The following is an 8,727-nucleotide window of genomic DNA, read 5'->3' as shown; positions in this document are numbered from 1 at the left end:
ATCTTCGGTCTCAAGGCGGACAGCGCCGGGCCTAGTGACTCGTTTCACCCGATAAGGGCCTTCCCACTTCGGCGTCAACTTGTTGGAATTCTTGGCGGACTGAACACGCCGAAGAACAAGGTCGCCTTCCTCAAAGCTCCTGGCTTTAACTTTGCGGCTATGGTAGCGATGCAAAGCTTGCTGGTAGCGAGCGGCTCGCACAGCAGGCTGGAGACGGTCTTCCTCAAGGAGCAGCGCGTCGTCTTGCCGCAGCTGCTCTTGCTCAAGCTCATCATAAGCGAGCACTCGAGGTGACCCGTATACGAGTTCCGTGGGGAGAACTGCCTCCGCTCCATAGACTAGAGCGAAGGGTGTCTGGCCAGTGGCTCGATTTGGCGTCGTCCTGATCGACCAAAGAACCACCGGCAGCTCCTCGATCCAGTTTCTTCCGCACTTGTGCAGCCTGTCGAAAGTTCTGGTCTTGAGGCCTCGCAGCACTTCAGCATTTGCCCTCTCCGCTTGACCGTTGCTTCTCGGATGAGCAACAGAAGCAAAGCAGACCTTGGTGCCAAGATCTTGGACATACTGCATGAAGGTGCGGCTCGTAAATTGCGTGCCGTTGTCAGTAGTGATCCTGTTAGGGATCCCGAAACGGCAAACAATCGACCTGAAGAACTTGACTGCTGACTATGCTGTCACCTTCCTCACTGGTTCCACTTCCGTCCACTTTGTGAACTTGTCGATTGCAACGTACAAGAACTCAAAGCCCCCGACAGCTCGGGGGAAGGGGCCGAGGATGTCGAGCCCCCAGACCGAAAATGGCCAGGATAAAGGGATCGTCTGGAGAGCTTGAGCTGGTTGGTGTATCTGCTTGGAATGGAACTGGCACGCTTCACACTTGGTTACTTGTGCAGTTGCATCCTGGAGGGCTATCGGCCAGAAGAAGCCTTGCCGGAATGCTTTGCCGGCAAGTGCTCTTGCGCCAATGTGGTGACCACATATGCCTCCATGTATCTTTGCCAACAGCTGTTGTCCATCTTCCCGGCGAATGCACTTCAATTTCACACCGTTGAGTCTTATTCTGTACAGTGTGTTGTCGACAAACTTGTACATACTTGACTGTCGGGCTACTCTTTCCGCTTCTTCTTGCTCTTCGGGAAGCTCTCCTGTCTGAAGGAAACGGATAATCTGCTGTGCCCATGCTGGAGCTTGTGGCTCGACAACAAGGACTAAAGGCATATCTGTTGCTGCGGGAACATCCGCTTCTACGGCAAGAACCTGCGGTTCAGCCGGAGCGTGATATTCCCCGGCAAGCTTGCCAGAACAAAACTTGTCGGGAGCGTCTGCTTCAACGAAACAAACCAAGAGGTTCGCTGGAGCAGACTGCTCCTCAGCACTCTTGGCGTTGATCTTGGGGACTTTCTTGGCGGCGGCTTCAGGGAGCTCTGCCGGAAAGTAGTCACCGGAAACCAACTTCCTCTTCTTGTTCTGTCCAGTTGATGGTGTCACGCATGGTTGAGTCAGCTTGAGCACAAAAATCCCTGGTTCCACAGGTAACTTTAGCGCTGCGCACTTTGACAGGTCGTCAGCAATATCATTCTGAGCTCTTGGGATATGCTCCATTTGTAGGCCGTCAAAGTGCTCTTCTAGCTTCCTCACTTCATCAACATATGCTTCCATCAACGGACTCTGGTAATTCTTGTTCACTTGGCGGACGACAAGCTGTGAGTCACCCCTGACAATGAGCTTCTTGATCCCAAGGTCTGCTGCGATTCTGAGACCGGCAAGCAATCCTTCATACTCTGCAGTATTGTTGGTTGCTTGCTCTTTGGGAAAGTGCATCTGGACTACGTACTTGAGGTGCTCTCCGGTGGGTGCGACAAGCAGCACGCCTGCACCGGCGCCTTGCAGCGAGAAGGCACCATCAAAGTACATCAGCCACTCTTTGCTCGTCTCCTTGACGGGGATGCTTGTCTCTGGAATTTCTTCGTCTGGGGTTGGCGTCTACTCTGCTATGAACTCTGCCAATGCCCTGCTTTGGATTGTTGCAGTGCTCTCAAACTTGAGGCCAAAGCTTGACAGTTCCAGCGCCCACTCGACAATCCTGCCTGTTGCTTCTGGATTTTGCAGTATCCTTTTCAGCGGAAAGCGAGTGACGACTGTGATCTCATGTGCTTGGAAGTAATGGCGCAGCTTTCTCGAGGCCATGAGGAGGCCGAAAAGCAACTTCTGCACTCCAGAGTACCTTGATCTGGCTCCCTGCAGAAGGGAACTGACAAAGTAAACTGGGCGCTGCACCATTTTCTTCTGCACCTCTTCGCACGTCTGCGCAGATTCCTCTTTGTCGGGACCAGAGCTTGTCGGAGAAGCCCCCTGCTTGTCGCTGGATTCACTTCTCGCGGTCGCTGGCTCATCATCCGCCTCCCTCTCCGCTACTAACGCAGCACTAACCACTTGATTGGTTGCCGCTAGGTACAGCAGCAACTTCTCTTGTGGCTTAGGTGCGACAAGTATTGGAGTGGAGGGCAGGTACCTCTTCAAGTCCTGCAGCGCGGCCTCCGCTTCCGGAGTCCATTTCATTGGACCTGCCTTTTTCAATACTTTGAAAAACGGCAGGGCGCGCTCAGCAGACTTAGAGATAAACCTGCTGAGAGCAGCCACGCAACCGGCAAGCCTTCGCACATCCTTGACGCGCTTCGGTGCTTCAATCTGCTCGATGGCCTTGATCTTGTCGGGGTTGGCTTCGATTCCCCGCTGAGACACAAAGAACCCGAGAAGCTTGCCGGAAGGGACTCCAAACACGCACTTCTCGGGGTTGAGCTTGAGGTTGATCCTGCGCAGATTTGCAAAAGTTTCTTCTAAATCTTGGATCAGGGTAGCCTTGTCCTTGCTCTTGACCACTATATCATCCATGTAGGCTTCCACATTTCTGTGTATCTGTGGCTTAAAAGCGACATGGACTACCCTTGCAAATGTTGAACCAGTATTCTTCAACCCAAAAGGCATCCATACAAAGCAATACGTGCCACACGGGGTGATGAATGCGGTTTTCTCTTCATCCTCTTCTGCCATGAAGATTTGATGGTATCCTGAGTATGCATCAAGAAATGAAAGCAAATCACATTCAGCTGTGGAGTCAACAATATGGTCAATGCGCGGCAAGGGAAATAGATCTTTGGGACAAGCTTTATTGACATCAGTGAAGTCTATACAAAGCCTCCATTTCCCGTTCGCCTTGCGCACGACTACGGGATTGGCCAACCACGTGGGATGGAGCACTCCTTTGACAAGGCCTGCTGCTTCCAATTTCCTGATCTCTTCTGCAATGAACTCTTGGCTCTCCACCGCTTGCTTCCTGACTTTCTGCTTGACGGGCCGCGCATGAGGACAGACGGCTAGGTGGTGCTCAATTACTTTCCTGGGAACACCGGGGATGTCAGATGGTTGCCATGCAAACACGTCGACATTCGCCCGCAGGAAAGCAATGAGCGCGCTTTCCTATTTGGGGTCAAGCGTGGCACTGATGGTGAAGGTACCACCAGTGCCGTCCTCCTTGGCGGACACCCTCTTGGTCTCGGGTGGAGCTGCCATCGTCTTCTTGCACTTGCCGGTGGAGCTCGATGGTGCGTCCTCGACGGTAGCACAGCACTCCGAAGAGGTGCGCTTGCCGGAGTGGGCATCAGAGCTCTTGCCGGACTTTGTCTTCTTCTTACCCCCGGGGGCTTCAGCGGCAAGTGTGTTGTGATCATCTGCGGCTGCTGCTTCCCGGTAGATCTTGTCGGCGCAGATAAGGGCATCCTTCTTGTCGCCGGGGACAGAGATGACACTTATCGGGCCTGGCATCTTGAGCATGTTGTATGCATAGTGAGAGGCTGCCATAAACTTGGCGAGCGCTGGACGGCCAAGGATCCCATTGTAAGGCAATGGAAAATCAGCAACGTCAAATGTGACCCTCTCAGTTCTGAAATTCAGCTCGCTGCCAAATGTGACCGGTAGCGTGATCTTCCCCTTCGGCTTGCTCCTTCCCGGGTTGATTCCTTGGAATGTGCCGGTCTCTTCGAGCTCGCTGTCAGGGATCTGGAGTTTCTGAAGGACCGCGGAGGAGATCAGATTCAAGCCGGCCCCGCCGTCAACTAGCATCTTCGTGACCTTGAGGTTGCGGATAGTTGGTGAAACCAACATTGGCAAGCACCCGACCGCAGTTACGCGATCAGGGTGATCCTCAATGTCGAAGATGATAGGCGTGCTGGACCATTTCAGAGGCTTGCGTGACTCTATGGATGGCTCTGCTGCATTCACTTCCCGCATCCACTGCTTGAGTTGGCGGTGCGAAGTATGTAGAGAGGTGCCACCGTCAACGCACAGGACCTCTGTGGCTTTCTGGAATTACTGCTCGTCGGCCTCGTCATCATCCATGTCTTCGTCGTCGTCGTCATCTTCATCCTTGTCGCGGCCGTGGGGAGGTCTGTCTCCTTGCCGCTACTTGGCCTTGCCGCGGCGTCCTCCTCGGCCGGGACGTTTCTTGCCGGATCCACCAGTCCCTTCCTAGGCCTTCTCCTTGTCGCGCCGCTCGTACTCAGCTTTCTGTTGCTCAACAAGCTGTTTGACTTTCTTGCAGTTCTGGAGATCGTGACCCTTGGTGCGGTGAATCTTACAATACTGCTTGCCGGAGCTGTCCTACTTGTCGGCGGCCGCCACAGGCTGGGCTTCCTTGTCGGAGCCACCAGCTTTAGCTTCCTTGGCGCCACCTCCGTTGACGGTCTGCTCGACAGCTAGCACTTCCTTGCCCTTATTCCTTCTGTTGTTCCACTGACGGCCTTTCCTTGTTGGGGCGGCATCCTCACTGTCGGATCCTCCTGCTCCTGTACTCTCTCCGGGGAGCCTCCTCCCCTCTTCAGCGCGTGCACACTTGTTGGCCAGGGCGTAAAGCTCGCTGACGCCTCTGATCTTACACGTCGCCATCTCCTCCCTCATCCTTCGGTTTCGCACGTTCTGATGGAACACGCTGATGATCGCGGCGGGGTGGACGTCTGGGATGTTGTGATGTACACGGCTGAATCTCTGAATCTACTTGCGCAGTGGCTCTCCTTCTTTCTGGGCGAGCAGATGAAGATCGCTCTCTTGGCCATGTGGCTTGTGGCCGCCTGTAAAGGCGCCGACAAACTGATGGCACAGATCAGCCCAGGAGGATATGGAGTTGTCCGGCAAGTGCATGAGCCAGGATCTGACATTGGGCTTGAGCACCAGCGGGAAGTAGTTGGCAAGGATCTTGTCATCTCGTCCCCCGGCAGCCTGCACCGCAATGGTGTAGATGCTGAGGAACTCCGACGGATGCGTCTTGCCATCGTACTTCTCCGGTACGTCTGGCTTGAAATTCTTTGTGCTGGGCCACTGGACTAGCCGCAGCTCACGAGTGAATGCAGGGCAACCTACCGCATACGGCAGATCGCCTGGTTCCCCTGGCGCATGCATGTCAACAGAGGGCCTGGCGCGCTTGTCGGATTGACATCGCGCTTCTCTTCGGCGCTCGATGCGGGTTCGAGCGTCCTCTTGTTGCCGTTCATGGAGAACTTGGCGCTGATCGCGACGAGCTCGTGGGTCCGACGACGCGGTAGAGCCGCCGTCGGGGTGGACCCGGCGAGTCGGCGATTTTGGCCTTCGTAGTGGAGAGTGCATGGAATTCGCACCTCCCCGGTCTTGTTGCCATCGGCTCGCGTCCGGCTGTCCTGCCGCGGCAGCGAAGTGCTTGGTTGCCGCGCAGTGTCGCCGTTGGCGAAGCCGATGAGGCTCTGGATAGTGGCCCTCCATTCGTCGGTCTTGTCCGCCGTCGGAGGGTAATCTAGGAGTAGCTGGGCCCGCGCCAAGGCTTCTGCTGGGGTGGTGGGCGGCGGAGGTGAACGGTGCGAGGAGAGGGGCGTGCTCGGACTCCTAACCAAGTTAGAAGGAGCAGCGTCCCGTCCCGGCGACCGCACCTCGCTGGGGCCAGCATGCTGGCGTGCATGCTGGTCTTGAACGCCATGCGAACCACCAGCTTGATCTTGGGTCAGCGGATGTATGGCGCTGCGAACGCTATGACGCTGCTGGTCCCGCGCCTCCTGAGAGGGGCGCGGTGCGCGCATGGACGCCGAGGTCTGTGCCGCCTTGTCCTTGGACTTGGCCGCACTGAGGGCTCCCTCGTCGATGCCCATTCTTCCGCCGGCGTCCACTCCACCACCCGTTTGCTCCGGAGGCGGTGAAAGCGACGCAGACGGAACAGCTGCCTCCGAATTCTTCTTCTTCGGTGGCATGTCGATGAAGACGATGAAGACTTAGCTCGCGTGCACGCCGGATCGGGTTCGCACAATCTCGACGCCCCCTACCTGGCGCGCCAAAGATGTCGGGGAGGCTGATCCACCAACACCTATGGGGACAGGGCCCCTTTCGGTTCGGAGGGAGGCGGAGGTTGCACAAAGAGCGGATCGAGGCGGTACACGCGAGCGGTTTTACCCAGCTTCGGGCCGCACGGATGCGTAAAACCCTACTGCTGCTTGTTTGTGTGTATTGAATTCTTGCTCAGGAGCGATTGACGCTGCCAGACTGAGCGTGGGAGTGTTTTTGGTGTTTCGGATGAGCCGAATCGGCCGAACCTCCTCTACGTTGCGCTTGGGCCTCCTTTTATACTTTCAAGGGGTCACCCACAGGTGGCAACGTAGGTTAGAAGGGTAAAAATGGAAAAGGATGCGGTAGGTGCAGCTACCGCTACTGTGGACACAGTGCACCCTACCTAACTCTGACGGCAGGGGACAAGGTCATTGAATGCCTGTCTGAGTTGCCTAAACAGTGCAAAAAGTGACCGTTAGGAGCGCCACCGTTTGCCACGATGGCCCTCTCTTCATCTCCGCTTGCCACCGCGCACCCCTAGCTGCGCGGCCTCCTGCCACGTGTGCTTGGGTGAGTCCTAGAGCGACACGTTAGCAGGTGTGCTGGAGCGCGGGCACGAAGTGGGGGTTTCCCGCGGCAAGCTCCTTGCCGCGGTTGTCGTCTTGTCGTGTTTGGGAGCCTGTCGCTCACTGGGCCTTGCCGGGACGCAGGGAGCGTCGCGGCAAGCTTTCTTGGTATGCCTTGTGTGGCCTTCCCGGCAAACTCCTCTTGCCGGGATCTTGTCCCTTCCCGGCAAGATCCTCTTGCCGGGGCCTGGGTTGGCCTTCTCGGCAAGCTCCTCTTGCCGGGGCCTTGATTGGCCTTCCCGGCAAGCTCCTCTTGCTGGGGCCTTGGTTTGAGTACTTTGTTCTTGAATGGTCTTCAAGGGAACCACGGAGGGTCTTGGCGGTCACCCGGCAAGCCTTGCCGCGGGGCGCTGCAACTTCCCGTGCACGAGTTCGGGATACTAGGGTACCCCTACTCTAGTACACCGACAATGGATTATACACACTATTACCTTTCCGCAATTTGCTAGCCTCTTCGGTACCATGCATTGCCCTTTCTCACCTCGAGATGTGGTGAAAACTTCACAGGTGCATCCAAACCTCGTGATATGATTCGCTCTATCACACATAAACCTTATTATATGTTTCTCAAAACAGCCAGAATACCTACCTATTATGGCATTTTCATAGTCATTCCAAGATATATTGCCATACAACTTTCACTGTTCTGTTTGTATGACTTGAGCATTCATTGTCATATTGTGTTGCAAGATCATAGGATAGCTAGCATGGTATTTTCATGGCTTGTCCATTTTTTGATATCCTTGCTATGCTAGATCATTTCAGATCCTGATACACTGCCAGAGGCATTCATATAGAGGCATACTTTGTTCTAGGTGTCGAGTTGTAATATTGAGTTGTAAGTAAATAGAAGTGTGATGATCATCATTATTCATTATTAGAGCATATCCTAGTGAGGAAAGGATGATGGATACTATGATTCCCCCACAAGTCGGGATGAGACTCCAGACAAAAAGAAAAAAAGAAAAGAAAAAAGGGAAAGAAGTGATGCCAAAAGGTGCCCAAGAAAAAAAGAAAAAAAGGAAAAAAAAGAAAAAAGAAGAAGAAAAGAAACATATGAGAGAAAAAGAGAGAAGGGGCATGCTAATTCCACACTTGTGCTTCAAAGTAGCACCATGTTTTTCATATAGAGAGCCTCCTATGTAGTCACTTTCATATACTCACTAGTAGAAAAAGGGTCAAATGTGAAGCACATTAGTGCCGGTTTGAATTTGAGCCGGCACTAATGTGTCCATTAGTGCCGGTTCCAACGGCTAGCCGGGCCGCTCTCATGAGTACTGGTTCGTAGCGAACCTTTAGCACCGGTTCATACCACGAACCGGTACTTAAGAGAGTGGTGGCAGCATGTTGTAAGTCTGGGGCCCCTCCAGCACCTTTAGTACCGGTTCGTGTCACGAACCGGTACTAAAGGTCGTCCTACATAAACCCTTCGTCCACTCGAGCTCACTCTATTCTTCCCCTTTCCCCTCTCATCTCTGTTCTTCCCCTCTTCCTCTCGAGCTCATCACACATTTTTCCCAAAATTTGTCAAGATTTGAAGGCCCCCATCCATTCAAATGATCACAAAGGTAATCAACTTTGTCCTTTCATCTCTCATTGCTAGATTAGCTCTTGCAATGCTTTATATAGTGATTAATTTGTGAGTTTAGTAATTTGGGAGGAATTATATGTGCTAGTATTTGATTTATATGCAATTTGAGGTCAAAAATAACACTTAGTTTGCATATGTAGGTGTGGTTTACTTAGTGCCTTCTAAATCTCC

Source organism: Triticum aestivum, chromosome 2A (assembly GCF_018294505.1).
Source record: "Triticum aestivum cultivar Chinese Spring chromosome 2A, IWGSC CS RefSeq v2.1, whole genome shotgun sequence".
NCBI classification, from domain to species: domain Eukaryota; kingdom Viridiplantae; phylum Streptophyta; class Magnoliopsida; order Poales; family Poaceae; genus Triticum; species Triticum aestivum.
Note: the sequence above shows the minus strand (reverse complement) of the source record.